This window comes from Gossypium raimondii, chromosome 9 (genome assembly GCF_025698545.1).
Source record: "Gossypium raimondii isolate GPD5lz chromosome 9, ASM2569854v1, whole genome shotgun sequence".
Taxonomy (NCBI): domain Eukaryota; kingdom Viridiplantae; phylum Streptophyta; class Magnoliopsida; order Malvales; family Malvaceae; genus Gossypium; species Gossypium raimondii.
This window is the reverse complement of record NC_068573.1, coordinates 15,329,741-15,354,337: the sequence shown is the minus strand read 5'-3', so window position 1 is coordinate 15,354,337 and position 24,597 is coordinate 15,329,741. Positions and strand designations below refer to the sequence as shown.

Genomic DNA, 24,597 nt, shown 5'->3' with positions numbered 1-24,597 from the left:
CAGTTGTGTGGCCACCTCTAAGTCCCTCGCAGCACCGAATTACCTAAGGCTGAGGATTACCTGCACAGTTAAAAGGAGAGGGTGAGTTTACGAAACTCAGTATGTAATCTCCTATCAGTCAAACAATGTACAACATGCAGTAACATTCTGGGCCTAAGCCCTAAGCAATAACGGTGGAATATGGGTTTTAACCCATTTCAATAATAGTGTGACCCTTAGCCCAATACAATAATCATGTGGGCCTTAGCCCAATACAGCAACAGTGTGGGTCTTAGCCCAATACAGTAACAGTCTGAGCCTTAGCCCAATACAGTAACAGTACAGTGCAGTGATGCAACCCAACCCAATCTAACCAACACACCACTCCGTACCACCAACATACCATGTGGGGATAAAATCGACCCACCCAACCAACACACCAATATCGCAACAGAGCTACCAGTAATAGAATCGCAGCAAAGCTGCCAATAACAGTATATGTGGCAAAGCCACCAGTAGGTCCATAATCGTCTTGGGCGACCCGTGTGACCTTACCAGTACAGTACACTTTTCCCAAAATAGTATCCCAACCCCATGTAGTATGTCATGTCATAAATCATACGTGTACGTAGTACGTCATACTCAGTAACAATTATATATATCATAGAGCAAATCGGTCATACATACATAGGCCATACATACATTTCGACTCCTAGGGGTATATCAGTCATTTTACCGTTCGAGGATATTTCAGTCATTTTACCCTTTGTGGGTATTTTAGTCATTTTACCCTTCGGGGGGTATTTCGGTCATTTTACCCTTTAGGGGTATTTCGATTATTTTACCTTTCGGGGGTATTTCAGTTATTTTACCATTCGGGGTATTTCGGTCATTTTACCCTTCGGGGGTATGTCAGTCATTTTACCCTTCAAGGGTATTCAGATCATTTTATCCTTCGAGGGTATTTCAGACAGTTTACCCTTCAGGGGTATTTTGGTCATTTTACCCTTCAGGGGTATTTCAGTCATTTTACCTTTCGGGGGTCTTTTTATTATTTTGTCCTTCGAGGGTATTTCAGTTATTTTATCCTTTAAGGGTATTTCGGTCATTTTACCCTTCGGGGGGTATTTCGATCATTTAACCCTTCGGGGGTATTTCGGTTATTTTACCTTTCGGGGGTATTTCAATTATTTTACCCTTCAGGGGTATTTCAGTCATTTTACCCATCGGGGTATTTCGATCATTTTACCCTTCGGGGGTATGTCAGTTATTTTGCCCTTCAAGGTTATTTCGATCATTTTATCCTTCGAGGGTATTTCGGTCAGTTTACCCTTCGGGGGTATTTTGGTCATTTTACCCTTCGGTCATTTTACCCTTTGAGGGTATTTTAGTCATTTTATCCTTCAGGGGTATTTCAGTTATTTTACCCTTCGGGGTATTTCGGTCATTTTACCCTTCCGGGGTATTTCGGTTATTTTACCCTACGAGGGTATTTTGATCATTTTATCCTTTTAGGGTATTCCGATCATTTTACCTTTCGAGGGTATTTTGGTCATTTTATCCTTCAAGGGTATTTCGGTCATTTTATCTTTCAGGGGTATTTCAGTCATTTTACCTTTCGGGGTATTTCGGTCATTTTACCCTTCGAGGGTATTTCGGTCATTTTACCCTTCGAGGGTATTTCGGTCATTTTACCTTTCGAGGTTATTCAGGTCATTTGCCCACGAATCGCAAGTTGGGCTTACCATTCGAGCGATCGCACACCCGTGTGGTCTCAAACGCCGCATTTACGGCTTCTTGACTTATCGTCGATCTACGGTTGCAGTGGGGTGATTACACACTTAAATTCGACCGAAAAGCTCAAATCGCCACGTACACCAACCTAGATTCAACCAAAACGTCATTTCATTAACTACCAAAATTCGTTAATCACACAAAGCCAAACAATGCTAAGGAAAAATCAGTACTCGAAGCCCCTTACCGGAAACAACCGAACCGCACCCTCAGCTACTTGGAGAAGCACCAACCAGCTCTTGAACTCCACCGAGCACAAAAGCCACAAAACCCTTTACTTCCAACACTTAGTTCGCATTTCGCTTAACAATCCAATTAAACCCAATAATGTACATACATCCTTTCAAACCGCTTCCAATACAACGAATAACAATCACTTACTCACCTACCAAACTGTTGACAGGGTAGAGTGCAACTTGAAACACAAGAAGGAGCAAATAAAAAAAGGGATCCAAAAATTGAAAAGAGGCAGAGCAGGAAAAAAAACAAAAAAGAGATCAATGGATAGAAAAGCGCAAATCGAACTAGACAAAGGGTGTCGCAGAACTCACCTATCAACATTCAACCACGAAAACAGAGAAGAACCAACGCCAATACTCCCTATTAGAAGAATCTATAGTGGAGAAGGAACAAGAATTCGGCAACACAAAAAAGAGGGAGGAGAAAGGAGATTCAGCAGAGGGGATTGAAGAACAATTCGGTCAAAACAAGACAAGAAAAGAAAAGTAAAAGGGAAAAGCAGGAACAAAAGAGCAAACTCGAGAGGTACCCGAAGTCTTTAGCAAAATTCAGCACAACAAAGGTGAAAGAAAAACTGGCCAAAGCCGAACCAAATGGAGAGAGAAACAAACCCAAAACCGATTCCCTCAATCCCTAAAGATCAAATTCGGCACAAGCATACCCCCAAACAGCACAACTCCCCTTCACTCTCAAACTCCTTGATTTCCTCCTAAAATCTCTCCCCTTATCCCACCTTGAATCACTCCACCAATTTCTCCTCAACTCACTCGATGACCAGTTCAAACTTCTTTTAGCAGTATTCTAGTCCAACTCCAGCACCTACCCATCTCAAGCAGCAAAATAAATACTCCACTGCGCAACCCAGGACATGAACCTCAGACCTTACAGTTACACAACACGCCACCTTACCACCAGACCACAGGCTCTCTTTGTGTCATAAAACAAACATTATTACTTATAAGGCCCATATGCCAGTGTCCAGATTCATTTAAGAGTAAAACTAAAAATTCTGAAAATGCCAAGACTTGAACCGAGGCTTCTCAAATACTCCCATACACACCCAAATCACTTAGGCATCTAAGCAAACAAGCAATTTGTGTCACTTCCTTGCACAACTAAATATTTATGTGCAGTCTCCTAACTGTTCCCTTGTTCAAAACCTATTTCTTCTAGGCCCAAAATTCGGGATGTTACACAGAGAGTGGGTCAATTCAGTGGAATGCCTACCGAAGGTCCTCATATTCAGTTAAGACTAATTATAAAGGTGAGCTATTCTTTCAAGTTAGCCAGAGTACCCAAAGATGCGTTATGATTAAAGTTGTTCCCATATTCACTAAGGGACAGAGCTCGAGCCTGGTTGAACTCATTGCCATCAAATTTCATTTTCGCATGGCAAGAGTTAGCAGAAAGATTCCTCATGAAGTATTTCTCACTTAGCAAGAATGTCAAGTTGAGGAACGATATCACTGCTTTCCAACAAATGGATGATGAGTCCTTATATGAGGCATGGGAAAGGTACAAAGAATTATTACCTAAGTGCCCTCATCACGGAATCCCTCATTGCATCCAACTTGAGACGTTCTATAATGGTCTCAATGCTCACACAAGGATGGTAGTGGACACTTTTGCTAATGGTGCTCTCCTTTCTAAGTCTTATAACGAGGCTTATGAAACCATTAAGAGAATGTAGTAAAGAAAGAAATCATTAAGTGGTTAGATGCGGGTATAATTTATCCCATCTCAGATAGTTCTGGGTAAGTCCAGTCCAGTGCGTGCCAAAGAAAGGAGGTATTACGGTCATTGAGAACGGGAATAATGAGTTGATACCAACTAGAATGGTTACGAGATCGAGAATTTGCATCGATTACCGGAAGCCGAACAAGGCGACTAGGAAAGATCACCTTCCTTTATCGTTCTTAGACCAGATGTTGGATAGACTCGCGGGGCGAGACTATTACTGTTTTCTCGATGGGTACTCAGGGTATAATCAGATTACAGTAGCACCGGATGATGAATACAAAACACCATGCACATGCCCATACGGTACATTTGCATTTAAACGCGTGCCATTTGGTTTATGTAATGTACCTACTACATTTCAAAGATGTATAATATTGATTTTTACTAACATGGTTGAGAAGTATTTGGAAGTCTCTATGGATGATTTTCAATGTTTGGAGACACATATGATGATTGCTTAGCTAATCTAGCCAAGGTCCTAAAGTGATGCAAAGAAACAAACCTCGTACTCAACTAGGAAAAGTGTCATTTCATTGTACAAGAAGGTATTGTTCTAGGGCATCGAATAGTGAGACATGGAATTGAGGCAAATAAAGTAAAAGTAGATGTTATCGAGAAACTCCCACCTCCAACATCTGTAAAGGGTGTTAGGAGCTTTTTGGGCCACATTAGCTTCTATCGAAGATTTATCAAGGACTTCTCCAAAATTGCGAAACCTTTATGCAAATTATTGGAGGACACGATGTTCAACTTTGACGAGAAGTGCTTAAGAGCTTTCAATGGTTTGAAGAGTCAGTTAGTTTCGACACCCATAATCATCACACCAGACTGGGATTTGCCATTTGAACTGATGTGTAACGCAAGTGACTTCGTGATAGGAGCTGTGATTGGCCAACGAAGGAACAAATTTTTTCATCCAATCTACTATGTAAGTCGGACTCTGACGGGAGCTCAATTGAATTATATGGTAATAGAGAAAGAGTTACATGCTATTGTGTTTCCTTTTGACAAGTTTCGATCTTATCTTATAGGTACCAAAGTGACTCTCTATACGGACCATTCAGTAATTAAGTATTAACTTGCCAAGAAAGACACTAAGCCGAGATTAATCCGATGGGTACTTCTACTCAAAGAATTCGATCTAAAAATTCAAGATTGAAAGGGAATAGAAAGCAGACCACTTGTCCAAATTGGAGTCGCAAGAAATGAATTCTCCACTTAAACCCATTCAGGAGACATTCCCAGATGAACATATACTGAAGGTAAATCATGTCCATAATATCCCTTGGTTTGCTAATATTTCTAACTATTTAGCTTGTGGTTTGATGTTGGTTGATAAGACGTATCATCAAAAGAAAAAGTCTTTTCATGATCTGAAGCACTATTTCTGGTAAAAGCCATATTTGTTTAAAATGTATGCAGATCAAATGATCAGGAGATGCTTGGCAGAAGATGAAGTACATAAGATTCTATATCATTACCACTCAACTTCGAGTGGGGGTCAGTTCGGAGGAACACGTACTGCAGCCAAAGTATTACAAGTCAGATTCTTTTGGTGAACACTATTCAAAGACGCGTATGCTTACGTAAAGAGCTTTGATCGATGTCAAAGGGTTGGAAACATCACCAACTGAAATGAAATGCCTCGAACAAACATCAGTAAGGTAGAATTATTTGATGTTTGGGGTATTTACTTTCTTGGCCCTTCCCCGCCGTCTTATCGTCACAAGTACATATTGGTAGCAGTAGACTATGTGTCTAGGTGGGTTGAGGCTAAGGCATATTCGACGAACGATGCTAAGGTTGTAATGAAGTTTTTGCAGAAACATGTGTTCACAAGATTTGGAACCTCGAGAGCTATCATCAATGATGAAGGATCCCATTTTGTGAACAAATGGTTGAAATGGTTATTCGACAAACATGGAGTGAAGTACAAGGTTGCCACAGCCTACCATCTGCAAACGAATGGGCAAGCTAAACGGGCAAACAAAGAGATCAAAGGCATACTCGAGAAGGTAGTTTACCCAAACCGATGAGATTGATCCAAAAGACTAGGTTATGCTTTAAGGGCCTACAGGACAACATACAAGACACCTTTAGGGATGTCACCCTATAGGTTGGTTTTTGGGAAAACTTGTCATCTGCCCTTGGAGTTAGAGCACAAAGCTTACTAGGCTCTCCAAAAACTCAACTTGGATCTTAAGCTTGCTAAAGAGAAACGGATGCTTCAACTTAACGTGTTAGAAGAATTCCAAATGTTCTCTTACAAGAATGCCAAACTATTCAAGGAAAGACTTAAAAGATGGCATGACAAGCACATTCGAGTTCGAGAATTTGGAGCAAGTCAACAAGTCTTGTTATTCAATTCTAGATTAAGGTTCTTTCCAGGTAAGTTAAAATCACGTTGGTCCGGCCCATTTAATATTCACCAATTTTTTCCATATAGAGTTGTCAAACTTCAAGGTAAGGGAGGTAATTTCCGAGTCAACGTTCAAAGCTTAAAACATTATTAGGGGAATAAAATTGAGCGGCATACAATCTTGTTCATTTTATCAGATACTTAATTTTTCTCATTTTTCTTTTTAAATAAATGATTTAGGGTATATTTTCGGGATTAGTATGTTTAAATAATTTTTTTCTAGGAGATTGGAACTTAAGCGAGACTGCTTGTGACCCCTCTAATCTTTCCTGAGAATTTATTTAAACATAATCTTCCCAGAACTTATTCCCTAAATGGCAAAACAAATTTTTATTTTTTCGAATAAAAAAGGGTCAATTTTGATCCAAGTTTTAATTGCAACTCAATTTTCAAATTTTCTTTGAGTCTAGGTACTTAATTGAACTATTTTCAAAATTTGGTTGCTATTTTTGTAAATATTAGATATTAGATGTCTCTTTTGTAAATATTTTCAAAGGCATCTAGATTAAATGTTTTTAATTTAATTTAATAAATAAGATGATAATAACTAGTATATAATGATATTTATTATAATATATATTAATTATTATCAACTTGCATAAAATTAGGATTTGTTTAAAATTGATCATATTTTACTTAATAGTTTTTATTTCAATAAATTAATAGCAAACAATAAAGTAATATGCATTATATTATTTATTAATTGTTATTAACCTTGTGCAGAATTAGCGCTTAGAATATTTTAATTATTAATTTGTTCTAAGAATTCTAATTGAACTTCTACCCTCTTCACTATAAATTCCAATCACCTTCTACACTTTCTCACATCACCTAAACTAATCACCATCCTTCCTTCCAACACCAACCGTCAGCGTCCGTATCAACCGCAGCCACCCTCGCACGCACCTCGCGACCTGCCCCATCACGCACGTCGCTAGCCAGCTCCAAAGCCGCTCACGCCCACGCTTGGTGCAGCCGACCATCACGTGCTACTGCTGCCTTGCACTTTCTGTTCCACACGCAGCACTGCTGCTCCTAGCTCAGCCCATGCGCGTCAACAGCCAAATAGCTTCCACACCAGCTCGTGCGCCCAGTAGCTCTTTAGGCATTGCTCGACATAACTTCCTGCTACCCAGCATCCGCACGGCACATGCGTGCCCTTCTGCCTACACAAGGCTCAGCACATTGTTGTTGCCTTCATCGCACCAAGCCGCACACCACTGCTCCTTTTTGTGTCGCTGCTGCCCTTGCCTCTAACCACACACCCTTGTCACTTGTGTGCCATAATTCCATCTTATTTTGCCACTAATCGATCATCCTTCCAACCATCTCTCAATTAAATTCTTTTGCTTCTAATTTTATTTATTGAGTTCTTAATTTCTATATAAAGGTGGTAAGACGAATTTTTCTCCTAAATTTCAATTTTATTTAATTATTTAATTTTTCAATTTATTGAATTATTAATATTTTATACCAGAATATTTGTTTCTATCTTATGTTCAGGTTAATCATGCATCGCAAAAGAACTCGTGCCTCTGTCCAAATTGATGAATCACAAAACAAATTTCACTGTGAAGAAGCCAAAGCGAGATACGAAAGCGTTTTCAAGAATCAACAAATGCACCCTGAAAAAGGCTTTAAATTGAAAGAAAGCAACTATATTAATTTCATGGCGCGCATTTGACAAATTGTTGAAGCTCTCAATTGGGAATTTTTTGTAAGAAAAGACCTAGAGCAGATGAGGAATTAGTTCGTGAGTTTTATGCAAATTTGACCTCAAATGAAATAACGAATGTTTTTGTTCGAAGAATCAAGGTACCAATAACCTCAAACGCTATTAATGAATTCTTTGAATTACTTGATTTCGAAGATGATGAATATTCTTCCTTGATGAGAAATATTGAGCCTGAAAATCTGCAAGAAATTCTCGAGGAACTTATAGTTCCAGGTTCTAAGTGGACTGTGTCAAAGCAAGGAATTCACACTTGTCGTACAAAATATTTGACACCACTAGTGAAGGTATGGTTCTATTTCATTCGGTTCAGCCTTATTCCTATTTCACATAGGACTACAATTTCATTAGAGCGAATGGTCTTATTATACTCGGTTGTAACTGGAAAGACCATTGATGTGGGAAAAATAATTCTGAGAGAAATGCGAAATTGTGCCGCTAGACATTCTGGCCCAGCATACTTTCCCTTTACGATAACAATTTTGTGCTTGAAAGCTAAAATTCTTGCAAACGTAAGGAAGACAAGTTATAGCCAGGTAAAATCACAGATTGGGACCTCTACCAAATAGCCAGAGATTCTATTCTCCGACAAAGAATTAAAGAGAGTGAGGATCCCGAAGAAGTAAATGAAAAAGATTCCACAGAGATCGAACCAATGTAGTCAGCTGAAATCCTTGATAAGGCAAAACTAATGGAACCAGCAACCTGAACCTGACATGACAACATCAATGTTCAGAACTCAATCGCCTCACCCAGATCTTCGAGATGAGCTATCAAAATTTATGGACATAATGCAATATATACAGTAACAGCAACAAGCTTACTGGAGATATTAAAAAATACAGGATGACTCAATGAGAAGTGCTCTTACAGAAATATACAATGACCTGTTTATTTTTGTGCCTGAGTTTCCAGATTTTATATTTGAACCATGGAGTCCACTATCAAAGAGGGAGTGAAATGATTCATGCAAAAACAAAGATGAAGTTAGATTCTAAGGGATTTGCAAATAAATAAAAAGGGGCAATCTTTACCTTATGTTATTTTCTTTCTTAGGTTATTTTAGGATTAGGTTCTATTAGGAATTTTTATTTCTTGCATAATAAAACAAGAGGTGGAAATCAAAAATAAAAATGATAAAGTTACAAAGTACAAAGTGTGGCAATAGATATTTACATGTTTAGGATTGGATCTAGAGAGAGCTTGGTACTTAAGCTGACAAATTGACTCACCTCCTCTTTTCTAGAATCCTATCTAGTGTATAGTTATATTTTGTTCAAAAATATGAAATTTTGATAAGTATGTTAAACTTCAGTATGAATAAAGTTCTATTATTTCAATAAGCGTTATGCTAGCTGAATTATGACATAAATGTACTCTTAATAAAGCATGTAAGTCATACGGTAAAACTTTTAGTTCCTTAGGAAAGTTAGGCATGCATGAAAGTTTAAGCCTCTAGAATTGACTTAGTAATTTCTTGAGGCGAAATCCTAGGAAGCAAGTAATGGTGAAAATGATTTAGGCAACTTTTGTTTAGACCGTTTGAGCCTTTTAAGCTAACCTTGATGAATTTTTATCCTTTGAAACCCAACTTTGACACTATATGACCTAATTTTTTTTGAACCCTTGCAATATTTAGCCATCACTTTTCGCTTAATTATCTTTAAATTGTCCCAAACACTAGACTCGATACTATTCAGAACATTCTTTGAAAATATGTTTGAGGGAGTTGAAAAGAAGTATCAAATGCTTAAAAAAATTATAGTACATACAAAAAATGCTCGTGAAAAAAAAAGAAAAGAAAAGAAAAAAAAGAGAAGAGAATATGTCCTTGAAAGAAAATAGATGTACAAAAGAGCATGTGAAAGTGAAATAAGTTGGTGTAATAATGGTAAATATTTCGGAGGTTCGATTGAAGCTGAGTCTAGGGTTTTTAGCCTAAATTTATCTATCTTTTACCTACCCTAGCCTAGCCACATTACAAATTACTTAATAGATGTATTGCTTCAAGTTTCTGTGCTACCTACATTAGTGGAGAGAAATTGTTATATTCAACATATGAAGGCATAAGTTAAACTTAAAGATTGCACCTTAATCTTAAATAAAGGAATAAAATCAAATTGGTAGGGATTTAACATGTCTTTATTGAGTAAACATTTAGTCTATTTTTTCTATCATAATAATAATTGAGATTAATTCGAATGATATGTATACTTAAGTAGCATAAATATAAAATTTCTTATTCTTGAGCATAAGTATACTAAATTCATACTTTTGGAAAGAATGTTGTTCTGAAGGAATTTTTTAATGGTATTTCGGAGAAATTCTTTTCAATTTGTGCATTACTCGGGATGAGCAATGAATTAAGTTTGAGGGTGTAGAAACACGAAAATTTACTCACTTTTTCATGCCCTTTTTAACTCAAATTCATGCAATTTCGTAGTAATTCTTGTCAAAAAATATATAATAATTATAAAATAATTAAATTGCACTTAAATTATTAACATGTTGAATTTTAATTAATTTTATAATTAATTTTGATTAATTTTAATAATTTTCGACAGATTTGCGCAAAGGGCGGAAAATGGCTCGGTAGACACTACTAGAAGCGCAAAATCGAGAAGAAATTTTTGAAGCATCGAGGTGAATTATTTTTCAGCCGAAGATGGTCCAAATTGTTAATATTAATTAATGCTATAATTAATTTTAATTTTAATCCAGATTTTTTTGGATTAAATAAATTATTATTAATTAATTATGAAAAAAGGCCCAATTAAGCTAAACCGAGAAAATCGATTTGACTGAGCACTAGGCAGCCCAAAACCATCCCACATGCAGACCCAATCAGCTTGTTTGGCTGATTATTTGGCTTGCAAAATAGCCCTTGAAGACTCCTTGAATTTGAATTCAAACCCCTCCACTATTTATGCCTTTCTAGATTTGCCCCTACCTTAAAATAACAAGTTTGAAACCTTCAAACTTGCCACATGTGTGGCCGGTCATGGGGGGACTCTATGGATGCTAATTTTTTCTATTTTTAGTAGCCTAATCAAGCTATAAAAATCTACCTTGGCTGCTCATTTGAAACACATCTCAAAACCTAAACCTCTCATCCTTCCACTTCTCTCTCACTTTCTCTCTTTAAATCCTCTTCCATTATTCTTCATTTTCTTCCCCATTCCCTTGCCAATTTCACCTCTTGAAAAAGAGTTCTTCAACCACCATTTGGAGCAACATTCAAGTGTTTGTGGAAGTCTCATTTCAACAAGAACAAGCGGAGAAGGAGGAGTGGAGCAAACTAGTAAAGCCTAGGAGAAACACTGGATTTGATTCTTGTTCCTTATCCTTTTAATTTTATTGTTGTTAAGAGTATGTCTATGAATATTTTTTATGTTGATATGTTTAATTTAATTAATATGGATTAAATTTAATTCGTGTTAGGTTGATTGCATTTTGTCCACTTAATTTATTAAAATTGTGTTTGTGTTGTTATAGGCTTTGGTAAGATGTTTGATTAAGTAAAAACATGACTAAGTTATTCTTGCATTACAATTTTATGGTAACTAATGAATTAATTATTTAAATGAATTGAAATTGTAATTAATTGACATGATACTTAACCAGTGCATGTTTAATCATCTAAGGTAGCTGAGGGTTAAATTAGCAACGGTATCTAACGATACATTAGTCTTGCATAACTTGCAAGATTTTTGTGATTAAACTGTTTCAGGTAGGAATACATTGTTACCTCACATAATCTTTTATGTGCTTATGAGATTGAATTAATTGTTTGAATTGGAAAATAGATATGTACAAGAGATTATTTTTAATTTCATAAGTATGCATGTGCATTAACGCATTTGCTTATTAAAATGTGTTTAATCGGTTGAATTGACATAGAGATATAGTCAATAGATAAATGAATTTTGGTACGTGAGTATGTTCATAAGTGAGCAAATTACCAACTTGTCGTGAATTTAATCGTAACAACATGAACATGAGTTTAGTGATTCTAAGCTAAGAAATGTAATTAATCTAACACAATTATCTAATCTTATTAAAATCAACTTTTGAAATCGTGCACTGAAAATTTAATTTTCTCTTTATTGATTTTACTTAGTTAAAAATCATAGTTTCTAATCACCTCCTCAAATCCAAATATTTTTCTTCAACAAAGTGTTTTTAATTGCATTCATAAATAATTCTTTTCACAGTCCCTGTGGGTACGATAACTCGACATTTACTTGTCACTTTATTAGTGGTTGCGATTGTCTACACTTGCTCATTTCCGTCGTTCTCGTAATGACGGGAGAAAAACTTCTCAAGCTTAGAATTGAATGGTGGTACTTTAATTGCAGCGAGTGGTCTTTCATGCACTCATCTTATAACGCATCATCCTTTTTAGTAAGTTGAGTGGTACATCCTCCTCTTCATTATCAAATCTTGTGAGTTCATCAATAATTTAATCGATCTCACGATCTTATTTAGTCATCGGTTTAGTAGAAAGAGGTGGAACAGTCGTAGTGTTGTCCACTGGTAGTGCAACTGATGGATTTGATTCCTCTTCGTCCTCACGGTCAGTCTCAATATTGACATGTTCTGTTTTCTCTGGTTCTTCCTCTGGTGCTTTCGGTGCATTCTCTTCATTGGAAGGATTCATCTTAATGGGCTCTGTGTCCTCGACCCCTTCCCCTCCTGCAGTTTATTAAACAAAGGATATGAAATAGCTAAGAGAAATTTAAATCAACAAAATGAAATAAAAATAAAAAGAATTTTCAAGATGTTGAAGTTAAATATCTCAAAGATCAATGGACTATTTGTCTCACTCTACATGAGCACCTCAGTAGTGCTTCAAGTATTTTCCATTAACTTTAAATGTGACCCCCGTTTTCATGTCCTTGAGATCAACAGCTCCATGTAGATATACATGAGCTACCTAGCATTGTTCATCAAAATTGAAAGGTCTATTTTACTCTAGCAAACTACACAAGGGTCACTGCTCAAATGAATCTTCATTACTTTCAGAATTGTTGTGGAAAAATCTCATGAACTCTTCCTCCACTGCTATTTCTATCAAGTCAATGAAACGACATTCTTCATTCTCATCAACACATTTCAGTGTATTAAATACATTGAATGTGACCTGTTGATCATTCATCCTCATGGTCAGCTTACCTTTCTGCACATTGATTAAAGTTCTTCATGTTTTTCAGCTTCACATTCGAAAATAATGAAATCGGATGGAAAAAATAAATTTATCTACTCTTACCAGCATGTCTTCAATTTTACCTTCCGGATGTGAGTAAGGCCGATCAGCTAGATGTAACGTGACTGTTATGGATCATGCCTTCCCAATTCTCATATTTCTAAAAATAGACAGAGGCATTAGATTTATACTTGCTCCTAAATCACATAACGCCTTACCAACATTATGATTTCCAATTAAACACAGGATAATAAAACTCCCTGGGTCCTTCAACTTTGGAGGTAATTTATTCATCAACATTGCTGTGCACTCTTTAGTGAGAGAAAAAGTTTCAAATTCTCCCAAATTGCGCTTCTTTAATAGTATATACTTCATAAATTTTAAGTAATTAGGCATTTGCTCCAAAGCTTCTACTAGCGGTATGTTAATATGGAGTTGTTTCAAGACCTCCAAAATTCTTTTGAACTGAACATTCTGTTTAGAATTATAGAATCACTGAGGAAAATCTAGAGGTGGTCTTCCTTCAGGTTGCTAATATTGTTTTGCTGTGGCATTCTTGTTCGCAACACGATCTGATTCTGCTGCAATATTCTACTATTTACCTTTTTTAGGTACATTGTGCTTTTCAGATAGCTCTGGGGTCTTTACATGGTTGTTATTTAGTTATCCTCTCCTACCGTGGCATTTTCAACAACATTCAACTGAGTTCCACTTCTGAGAATGATGGCCTTGCAGTGCTATTTCCCTTGTGATCTTGAATTCTCAGTATCACTTTGCAAAGCTCCTTGTGGCCTCGAATCCAAAGCATTTGCTATCTGCCCAACTTGATTCTCAAGAGCTCAGAGGGATGCAGCTTGACTCTATACTATGGTATCATTCTTGGCCATATATTCTTTCAATAAAGCTTCCATAGATGATGATGATGCTGAAGCCTGACCTTGTTGTACATTTTGCCTCGGCATAGGATGATTATAACCAAGTGGTGCGCTATTGGCATTCTGTCTTGCAACATTGTTGAAATTTCCCACCTTGATTATTCCAACTAAATTTTGGATGTTCCTTCCACCCTGGATTATAGATATTGGAATAGGGGTTATTGTTCCGGTTGAAATTACCCATGTAGCACATAGACGCTGGGTTTGATGGGCATTAATCAAACATATAGTCTTCACCACAATAAACACATGCTAGCTCGACTGCTTTCACCTCCTGAACTGTAGTTGGTACCTTCATCGTCTTGATCATATTAGTTAAAGATGATACATGTGCTGTCAATGAAGTGTTTGCATCAAGTTCCATGGTAACAACAACTTTCTTGTCTGTACCAACTCTTGCGGTTGGATATTAAAAATCATTATTGGCAATCTTTTTTAAAATCTTATATGCTTCATTATAATATTTATCCAACAAAGTACCATTGGCAGAAGCATCAACTACCATCCTCATATGCGCATTCAACACATTATAGATTATCTCCATCTGAGTCCAGTGTTGAAATCCATGCATCAAACATTTCTAAATTAATTCTTTAAATCACTCCCAAGCTTCATATAGTGTTTCATCCTCTAATTTCTAAAAGGATGTGATGTACTTTCTAAGCTTGGCATTCATATTTGGTGGACTATACCGTAGTAAAAACCTCTTGCAAAGATAGTTCCATGACACCACTATTCCCAATAGAATAAAATTCAGTCATGCTCCCACACGATCTCTTAAATGATATAGACATAGTTTAAGTCGTATACCGTCTTCAGGAACACCCTGTTGTCTAAACGAGTCACAAACCTCTAGAAAAAGTATTAAATGCAGTCTAGGATCTTTAGTAGGTAATCCACTAAATTGTCCTACTGTTTGCAACATTTGAAACATCATCGATTTCAACTCAAATTATTGAGCTTGTATTTGTGGTATGACTATCCATGGATTCAGATCATCCAAATTTGGAACAAAATGCTCTCAAATTGGCCAGTCTTGGTCATCTATCACTCAATGAACATTAGGATTAATATCCTGACCATTTAGATTATCATCTAAACCAGGTATCACCCTATGAACAAGAGGATTAGCATCTTGACAATTCAGATTATCATTGAAACAAGGATCATTCTCGTTTCTAGCCATTTTTTGCAGTTCTTTCTGCTTCATCGTAAAGTTCTCTCGATCTTTGGGTCAAAAGGATACTATTTGTTAGTAGGAATGCCTCTTCTCATGCACTGATGGAAAACCTATAGAAATTAAATATAACTAAGTTAAATAAACTAACAGAATTAAGTAAAATAACCAAACCAAATTACACCAAATTGCTGATCCCGAGCAATGGCACCAAAAACTTGTCGTGTGTGAATATGATATGTAAATTGTGCAAATATACAAGTCAAATCAAGTAATAAAGTGATAAGTCAGACCGTCTCTACAAGGATCGGGTTAGGTATAGAAATGGTCAAGTTATGATTATGATTAATGCTATGGAAAAACTGAGTTAAGTACGCAGTGGTAAATTAAAATAAGAAGGATAAGTGCAAAATGTATACTAACTAGTATTGAAAATTGTTCAGGCAAAGCAAGAGTAAAAGAAATGCAATGGAAATTATGAGAATAATTATGTGAATAAAATGAGAGCGAATAAATAAATAACTAAGAATGCTATGGCAAAGATACTACGGGAAAGGATAGAAGGTCTATGATATTGATTGGGAGGTTAGGATTACTAAGAATCTGCCTTTACTTTCTATATCGTACTTAACCTACTGCTCAGAAGAGGCCCAAAGTGACCTACTTCTTTTGAGAGCAAAATCTCAAGTTACATGGACTATATCTATAGGTCTTAGCATGCCCCCCTACACTACGTTTTCTTCATTTTATACAAACGTTGCTCTATGGCTAGAGTTTGTTGTAGGTATTCGGTTGAATACCCACTTGTATCATTCAATTTCAGTCCAACTAATCCAACATTTTCAGAATTAGATTAGTTTATGGGCATGCTGCACAGTCATCTATGTCTAGGGATTGCACACATACAATTTAGAAATAAAAACAATTGAATGAAATAGTAAATTAAGTCAAATCTATGCTTCAACCATTAAAGAAAATAAATGTTTCATCATGTAATCCCAACCCTATGAGATTTAGCTCATGGGTCGGCAATTAAAATTCAAAATCAAAATATTATTCAACATCGTTTCAACAAATTAATTCACGAAGAGCAATCAAGAAATAAAGGAAAAACTTCAGGTGGATAACTTTCGCTTATTCAGCCCACACTCTAGCGACATAGTATCTTGTGGTGGCTAAAAGGGATTGCCTTCATCTCCTTTTTCCCATCATTTCTCAGCCACTACCCTCTATTTTTTTCCTAAGGATCTCTCCTCTCTTCTGTTCGCCCCCTTTAGGGTTTCCTCCTTCTTGTTCATTTTTCATCTCCCCATTTGGTTTCATCCTTTCGCTTTTTTTAAGCTTTTTCCCTAAGGTAAATCCAATCAGCCCATGATTTTCTTCCCTTTTTTAGGAAGATTTTTCTAGTACATGTAGAGTTGGGCTAAAACTATTATACATTGAGTGTTGACTCGGTCTTTCTGGAATTGCCATGGAATTCGTGTTGGAAAACTATCTAACCTTTTGCCATGACAAACCTTCATTCCTTTATTTATTTCTTCGCATTTTTCACCTACCAATTACTACCAAACAAATCCTTCTCGCAAACAAGTAAAAGTAACATATAATAACATTTAAGCACAGTCTAATCTTCTTAATGTAATGCAATGAAAATTACGAATGGAATGTTCTAAAATGCAACTAAATTTATTTAAGTACAGGCAATTAGCTAGGTTTAAATGTATGAAATATAACTCTTTTCAAGAGTTATCAGTTGTCCCTGATGATCTCTGTTTGAATCCCTTAGCTCTCATTAATTTCAAATTGGTGCAAATTTGTTTTAAACCCTTAGCATATATTATTGAATGTTTTATTTCTTTTCGTGCTAAATTGATTACAACGAAGTGAGTGGTAGAGTGGTTAAGTGTTTAATTAATATCATATGGGTCTTAGGTTCAAGTCTCTTAATCAACAAACCTTTCAATTAATTTTTGAGATTTTTCAATATGCAAAACACCCCATTGCCATCCAACTTTCTTGGAATAGGGGGGGAAAGATTCTTTCCTTTTCTTTTGGTCAAGATGCCTTAATTATGGAGACCATGATACCCTTTTCACTCCATTATCCCCCTTACATGCCAATTCCTTCATTTTGTCCATATGAATGGTTAATTGAACTAGCAAATTAAGTATATTAAGCTTAGTAACTTTGTAACATAAAATCTATACATGTCAACACATTGCAACCCTCCCATTTTATTTCATATAAAGTTTTTTAATTGAATTTTCTAAACGTGGTGTAACTAATTTGTTATTCGCGTTTTGCGAAATAAATAATTTGAAACGTTTCGAGGCGCACGTGCAATAAGGGGCAGCCTTTATATAAATAGATTGCGCAAGACTTGACGGGTGTGATCATACCAGCACTAATGCATTGGATCCCATTAGAACTTTGCAGTTAAGCATGCTTGGGCGAGAGTAGAACTAGGATGGGTGATCTCCTGGGAAGTCATCGTGTTGCATCCCTCCCATTTTACTTCATATAAAGTTTTTTTAGTTGAATTTTCTAAACGTGGTGTAACTAATTAGTTATTTGCGTTCTGTAAAATAAATAATTTGAAAAATTATTTGGTCGAATTTGCAGTCAAATTTGAGGTGAAAGTGCGATAGGTGGAAGCCTTTATATAAATAGATTGCGTAAGTATTAACGGGTGCGATCAAACCAGCAGTAATGCACCGGATCCCATTAGAACTTCGTAGCTAAGCGTGCTTGGGCGAGAGTAGTACTAGGATGGGTGACCTCCTGGGAAGTCCTCGTGTTGTACCCCTCCCATTTTACTTCATATAAAGTTTTTTTTAGTAGAATTTTCTACACGTGGTGTAACTAATTAGTTATTTTCATTTTGTGAAATAAATAATTTAAAATGTTATTTGGCCAAATTTGCGCGAGAGTAGCTAAGCGTGCTTGGGCGAGACTAGTACTAGGATTGGTGACCTCCTGGGAAGTCCTCGTGTTGCACCCCTCCCATTTTACTTCATATAAAGTTTTTTTAAGTAGAATTTTCTAAACATGGTGTAACTAATTACTCATTTGCATTTTGGGAAATAAATAACTTGAAACGATTTTTGGTCGAATTTGCATTCAAATTCGAGGCACAAGTGCGATAGGGGGCAGCCTTTATATAAATAGATTGCGTAAGAGTTGACGGGTGTGATCATACCAGTAGTAATGCACCGGATCCCATTAGAACTCCGCAGTTAATCGTGCTTGCGGGAGAGTAGTACTAGGATGGGTGACCTTCCTGGGAAGTCCTCGTGTTGCAACCCTCCAATTTTATTTCATATAAAGTTTTTTTTAATTAAATTTTCTAAACGTGGTGTAACTAATTAGTTATTTGAGTTTTCCGAAATAAATAATTTCAAACGTTATTTGGTCGAATTTACATTCATATTCGAGGCGCAAGAGCGATAAGGGGCAGCCTTTATATAAATAGATTGCGCAAGAGTTGACGGGTGTGATCATACCAGTAGTAATGCACCGGATCCCATTAGAACTCCGCAGTTAATCGTGCTTGCGGGATAGTAGTACTAGGATGGGTGACCTTCCTGGGAAGTCCTCGTGTTGCACCCCTCCAATTTTATTTCATATAAAGTTTTTTCTTAGTTGAATTTTGTAAACGTGGTGTCACTAATTAGTTATTTTTGTTTTACATTATTTGGTTGAATTTGAATTCAAATTCGAGGCGCAAGTACGAAAAGGGGTAGCTTTTATATAAATAGATTGCGCAAGAGTTAACTGGTGCGACCATACCAGCACTACTGCACCGGATCCCATCAAAACTCCACAGTTAAGCGTGCTTGGGCAAGAATAGTACTTGGATGGGTGACCTCCTGGGAAGGCCTTATGTTTCACCCCTCCCATTTTATTTCATATAAAGTTTTTTTTTTAGTTGAATTTTCTAAATGTGGTGTAACTAATTAGTTATTTGCATTTTGCGTTATTTGGTCGAATTTGCATTCAAATTTGAGGCGCAAGTACGATAAGGGGCAGCATTTATATAAATAGATTGCGCAAGGGTTAACGGGTGCGATCATACCAGCACTAATGCACCGGATCCCATCAAAACTCCACAGTTAAGCGTGCTTGGGCAAGAGTAGTACTAGGATGGGTGACCTCCTGGAAAGGCCTCGTGTTGCACCCCTCCCATTTTATTTCATATAAAGTTTTTTTTTCGTTGAATTTTTTACACGTGGTGTAACTAATTAGTAATTTTCGTTTTGCGAAATAAATAATTTGAAACGTTATTTTGTCGAATTTGCATTCAAATACGAGGCGCAAATGCAATAAGGGGCAGCCTATATATAAACAGATTGCACAAGAGTTGACGGGTGTGATCGTACCAGTACTAATGTACCGGATCCCATTAGAACTCCGCAGCTAAGCGTGCTTGGGCGAGAGTAGTACTAGGATTGGTGAACTCCTGGGAAGTCCTTGTGTTGGAACCCTCCCATTTTATTTCATATATAGTTTATTTTTAGTTGCATTCTCTACACGTGGTGTAACTAATTAGTTATTTGTGTTTTGTGAAATAAAAAATTTGAAACGTTATTTGGTCGAATTTACTTTCAAATCCGAGGCACAAATGCGATAGGGGGCAGCCTTTATATAAATAGATTGTGTAAGAGTTGACGGGTGTGATCATACCAGCAGTAATGCATAGTATCCCATCAGAACTCCGTAGTTAAGCGTGCTTGCGAGATATTAGTATTATGATGGGTAACCTTCATGGAAGTCCTCGTGTTGCACCTCTCCAATTTTATTTCATATAAAGTTTTTTTAGTTAAATTTTCTAAACGTGGTGTAAATAATTAGTTATTTTCGTTTTGCGAAATCAATAATTTCAAACGTTAGTTGGTCGAATTTGCATTCAAATTCGAGGCGCAAGTGCGATAAGGGGCACCATCATACCAACGCTAGTGCACCGGATCCTATCAGAACTCCGCAACTAAGCGTGCTTGGGCAAGATTAGTACTAGGTTGGGTGACCTCCAGGGAAGTCCTCATGTTGCACCCCTCCCGTATTATTTCATATAAAGTTGTTTTTCGTTGCATTTTCTACACGTGGTGTAACTAATTAGTTATTTTCATTTTGCGAAATAAATAATTTAAAATGTTATTTGGCCAAATTTGCGCAAGAGTAGCTAAGCGTGCTTGGGCGAGACTAGTACTAGGATTGGTGACCTCCTGGGAAGTCCTCGTGTTGCACCCCTCCCATTTTACTTCATATAAATTTTTTTTAAGTAGAATTTTCTAAACGTGGTGTAATTAATTAGTTATTTGCGTTTTGCGAAATAAATAACTTGAAACGTTATTTGGTCGAATTTGCATTCAAATTCGAGGCACAGGTGCGATAGGGGGCAGCCTTTATATAAATAGATTGCGTAAGAGTTGGCGGTTGTGATCATACCAGTAGTAATGCACCGGATCCCATTAGAACTCCGCAGTTAATTGTGCCTGCAGGAGAGTAGTACTAGGATGGGTGACCTCTTGGGAAGTCCTCGTGTTGCACCCCTTCCATTTTATTTCATATAATGTTTTTTTTTAGTTGCATTTTCTCGACGTCGTGTAACCCATTCGTTATTTGCGTTTTGTGAAATAAATAATTTGAAACGATATTTTGTCGAATTTGTATTCAAATTTGAGGCTTAAGTACGATAACAGGCAGCCTTTATCTGAATAGGTTACGCAAGAGTTGACGGGTGCGATCATACCAGCACTAATGCACCGGATCCGATCAGAACTCCGCAGTTAAGCGTGCTTGGACGAGAGTAGTACTAGGATGGGTGACCTCTTGGGAAGTCCTCGTGTTGCACCCCCCCCATTTTATTTCATATAATCTTTTTTTAGTTGCATTTTCTCGACGTGGTGTAACTCATTCGTTATTTTCGTTTTGTGAAATAAATAATTTGAAACGATATTTGGCCGAATTTGCATTTAAACTCGAGGCGCAAGTGCGACAGAGGGCAGCCTTTATATGAATAGGTTACGCAAGAGTTGACGGTGCGATCATACCAAAGACTAATGGACCGGATCCCATCGAACTCCGCATTAAGCGTGCTTGGGCGAGAGTAGTACCAAGATGGGTGACCTCTTGGGAAGTCCTCGTGTTGCACCCCTCCCATTTTATTTCATATAATCCTTTTTTAGTTGCATTTTCTCGACGTGGTGTAACTCATTCGTTTTTTATGCTTTTGTGAAATAAATAATTTGAAACGATATTTGGCCGAATTTGCATTTAAACTCGAGGCGCAAGTGCGATGAAGCGCCTTTATATCAATAGATTGCGCAAGAGTTGACGGTGCGATCATACCAAAGACTAATGCACGGATCCCATCGAACTCTTCGCTTAAGCGTGCTTGGCGAGAATAGTACTAGGATGGGTGACCTCTTAGGAAGTCCTCGTGTTGCACCCCTTCTATTTTATTTCATATAATATTTTTTTTAGTTGCATTTCTCGACGTCGTGTAACTCATTCCTTATTTGCGTTTTGTGAAATAAATAATTTGAAACGATATTTTGTCGAATTTGTATTCAAATCTGAGGCTCAAGTAATATATCAGGCAACATTTATATGAATAGGTTGCGCAAGAGTTGATGGGTGCGATCATACCAGCACTAATGCACCGGATCCCGTCGAACTCCGCAGCTTAAGCGTGCTTGGCGAGAGCAAGATTAGGATGGGTGACCTCTTGGGAAGTCCTCGTGTTGCACCCTCCCATTTTATTTCATATAATGTTTTTTTTAGTTGTATTTTCTCGGCGTGGTGTAACTCATTCGTTATTTGCGTTTTGTGAAAAAAATAATTTGAAACAATATTTTGTCGAATTTGTATTCAAATTCGAGGCTCAAGTACGATAAGAGGCAGCCTTTATATGAATAGGTTGCGCAAGAGTTGACAGGTGCGATCATACCAGCACTAATGCAATGGATCCCATCAGAACTCCGCAGTTAAGCCTGCTTGGACGAGAGTAGTACTAGGATGGGTGACCTCTTGGGAAGTCCTCGTGTTGCACCCCTCCCATTTTATTTCACATAATGTTTTTTTTAGTTGCATTTTCTCGACGTGGTGTAACTCATTCGTTATTCGCGTTTTGTGAAATAAATAATTTGAAACGTTATTTGGTCGAATTTGCATTTAAATTCGAGGCGCAAGTGCGATAAGAGGCAGCCTTTATATGAATAGATTGCGCAAGAGTTGATGGGTGCGATCATACCAGCACTAATGCACTGGATCCCATCAGAACTCCGCAGTTAAGCGTGCTTGGGCGAGAGTAGTAATAGGATGGGTGACCTCCTGGGAAGTCCTCGTGTTGCACCCCTGTCATTTTATTTCATATAATGTTTTTTTTAGTTGCATTTTCTCGACGTGGTGCAACTCATTCGTTATTTGCGTTTTGTGAAATAAATAATTTGAAACGTTATTTGGTCGAATTTGCATTTAAATTCGAGGCGCAAGTGCGATAAGAGGCAGCCTTTATATGAATAGATTGCGCAAGAGTTGACGGATGCGATCATACTAGCAATAATGCACCGGATCCTATCAGAACTCCGCAGTTAAGCATGCTTGGGCATGAGTAGTACTAGGATGGGTGACCTCCTGGGAAGTCCTCGTGTTGCACCCCTCCCATTTTATTTCATATAATGTTTTTTTAGTTGTATTTTCTCGATGTGGTGTAACTCATTCGTTATTTGCGTTTTGTGAAATAAATAATTTGAAACGATATTTGGTCGAATTTGCATTTAAATTCGAGATGCTAGTGCGATAAGGGGCAGCCTTTATATGAACAAGTTGCGCAAGAGTTGACAGGTGCGATCATACCAGCACTAATGCACTCGATCCCATCAACCATTTCGATATCTAACGCAACCATAACATTCAAATTTACTTTTTACTTCAATTCCCTATACATGCCATATAAATCCAAAAAGTTGCTTAACATAATCTATCGGAGTATATCTGGATAGTGTGATTCTTGATGTAGATCCGATCCTCCGAATGTATAAATCCGTTAATCTACAAAAACAATAAACACACACATGTAAGCTTATAGAAAAGCTTAGTAAGTTCATAGGCATAAAACATAAATCTTACCAAACACTTGTACACTTATACAATATACACCATTACTAAATTTACCTGTCAACCACAATCTTTGGTGAGTTCCTTGGTATAAACTCACTACTACTTATTCTTTTACCATAATTCCTTTGGGCCCATTTGTCACTTACCATCCTTGATCAAAATTAAGGAACGGTTACGGAAAATTGAGTACTTCACTTTCACTTTAACATATGACCTCTTATCACTTGTCCTTGATCAGATAAGTGTAGCTAGGCTACCACTTATCACTTTGCCACTTGATCGATAAGTGTAGTGAAACTACCACTTATCACTTTACCATTTGATCGATAAGTGTAGCCACTTATCACTTTATCTCTTGATCGATAAGTGTAACCACTTATCACTTTGTTTCTTGATCGATAAGTGTAACCACTTATCACTTTGTTTCTTGATCGATAAGTGTAGCCACTTATCACTTTGTCACTTGATCGATAAGTGTAGCTAAAACTACCACTTATCACTTTGTCACTTGATCGTAAGTACTCAATTCCTGCTGCTCCACTTAATTTGATCATTTATTTGATTTTCATATTTTTATTTTATTCTCATTTCAACAATAAATACATTTCATCATACATTGTATAATTCATGAAATTAACATTTAATCATTAAATTTCACCATATGAACTTACAGGTCGATTTGCGAATTTGCAAAAGTTCGTGGACTAATCAACTACTTTTTCTTTTCCTCGGCTTGCTTGGGTTCTCGATCTAAAATACAAATTTATTCATTCATCAGCATATAATTCTATTCTAATCCATTTCACAATTTATGCCCTTAAATTTTCGAAATTACACTTTTACCCCAAACTTTACAGCTTTTACAATTTGGTCCCTACTCAATTAACCCTCAATTGATCTAATTTTTTCTCAATTAACACCTTTCCAACTATTTTAAACTACTACATAGCCTTTCATACTCAAAACCGCAACACCAAACCTTAATTCCCAACTTTTTCACAATTAAGTCCCTAAAATCAATTTCTATCAAAATTACTTAATAAAATCATCATATAACAAAATTAAAGCTTTAATTCCATGTTCATTCATCATATACTTCCAGCATGTATTCATAAAACTTTCAAAATCAGCCATGAAATCAAAAACTAATGAAATAATTAGTTGGGCCTAATTCTAAAAGTATCAGAATCACAAAAATTAGAAGAAATAATCAAGAATTAAACTTACATGATTCAAATATATCAAAAACCAGCT

At 36.7% G+C, this 24,597-nt stretch overlaps 9 non-coding genes and 8 pseudogenes across 9 annotated transcripts; 16 read left to right on the top strand and 1 right to left on the bottom strand.

The window, feature by feature from the left end:
• Nucleotides 1-3,460: 3,460 nt before the first annotated feature.
• Nucleotides 3,461-3,567, bottom strand: LOC128032871 (small nucleolar RNA R71). Its single transcript, XR_008189212.1, has one exon. It is a non-coding gene; the product is annotated as a small nucleolar RNA R71 (small nucleolar RNA).
• An 11,038-nt stretch (nt 3,568-14,605) lies between these two features.
• LOC128032983 (small nucleolar RNA R71) lies at nt 14,606-14,712 on the top strand. Its single transcript, XR_008189320.1, has one exon. It is a non-coding gene; the product is annotated as a small nucleolar RNA R71 (small nucleolar RNA).
• Nucleotides 14,713-17,607: 2,895 nt separating this feature from the next.
• On the top strand, nt 17,608-17,726 carry LOC128033262 (5S ribosomal RNA; annotated as a pseudogene).
• A 183-nt stretch (nt 17,727-17,909) lies between these two features.
• On the top strand, nt 17,910-18,028 carry LOC128032913 (5S ribosomal RNA). The gene has a single exon (XR_008189253.1). It is a non-coding gene; the product is annotated as a 5S ribosomal RNA (ribosomal RNA).
• Nucleotides 18,029-18,407: 379 nt separating this feature from the next.
• On the top strand, nt 18,408-18,527 carry LOC128033243 (5S ribosomal RNA; annotated as a pseudogene).
• Nucleotides 18,528-18,711: 184 nt separating this feature from the next.
• LOC128033288 (5S ribosomal RNA) lies at nt 18,712-18,831 on the top strand (annotated as a pseudogene).
• Nucleotides 18,832-18,997: 166 nt separating this feature from the next.
• Nucleotides 18,998-19,116, top strand: LOC128033137 (5S ribosomal RNA). The gene has a single exon (XR_008189473.1). It is a non-coding gene; the product is annotated as a 5S ribosomal RNA (ribosomal RNA).
• Nucleotides 19,117-19,283: 167 nt separating this feature from the next.
• Nucleotides 19,284-19,402, top strand: LOC128033023 (5S ribosomal RNA). Its single transcript, XR_008189358.1, has one exon. It is a non-coding gene; the product is annotated as a 5S ribosomal RNA (ribosomal RNA).
• Nucleotides 19,403-19,587: 185 nt separating this feature from the next.
• LOC128033245 (5S ribosomal RNA) lies at nt 19,588-19,706 on the top strand (annotated as a pseudogene).
• Nucleotides 19,707-20,155: 449 nt separating this feature from the next.
• Nucleotides 20,156-20,274, top strand: LOC128033430 (5S ribosomal RNA; annotated as a pseudogene).
• Nucleotides 20,275-20,653: 379 nt separating this feature from the next.
• LOC128033234 (5S ribosomal RNA) lies at nt 20,654-20,772 on the top strand (annotated as a pseudogene).
• A 185-nt stretch (nt 20,773-20,957) lies between these two features.
• LOC128033155 (5S ribosomal RNA) lies at nt 20,958-21,076 on the top strand. Its single transcript, XR_008189490.1, has one exon. It is a non-coding gene; the product is annotated as a 5S ribosomal RNA (ribosomal RNA).
• Nucleotides 21,077-21,258: 182 nt separating this feature from the next.
• On the top strand, nt 21,259-21,376 carry LOC128033296 (5S ribosomal RNA; annotated as a pseudogene).
• A 480-nt stretch (nt 21,377-21,856) lies between these two features.
• Nucleotides 21,857-21,974, top strand: LOC128033388 (5S ribosomal RNA; annotated as a pseudogene).
• A 183-nt stretch (nt 21,975-22,157) lies between these two features.
• Nucleotides 22,158-22,276, top strand: LOC128033026 (5S ribosomal RNA). The gene has a single exon (XR_008189362.1). It is a non-coding gene; the product is annotated as a 5S ribosomal RNA (ribosomal RNA).
• A 184-nt stretch (nt 22,277-22,460) lies between these two features.
• On the top strand, nt 22,461-22,579 carry LOC128033093 (5S ribosomal RNA). Its single transcript, XR_008189429.1, has one exon. It is a non-coding gene; the product is annotated as a 5S ribosomal RNA (ribosomal RNA).
• Nucleotides 22,580-22,763: 184 nt separating this feature from the next.
• On the top strand, nt 22,764-22,882 carry LOC128033037 (5S ribosomal RNA). The gene has a single exon (XR_008189373.1). It is a non-coding gene; the product is annotated as a 5S ribosomal RNA (ribosomal RNA).
• Nucleotides 22,883-24,597: the final 1,715 nt, after the last annotated feature.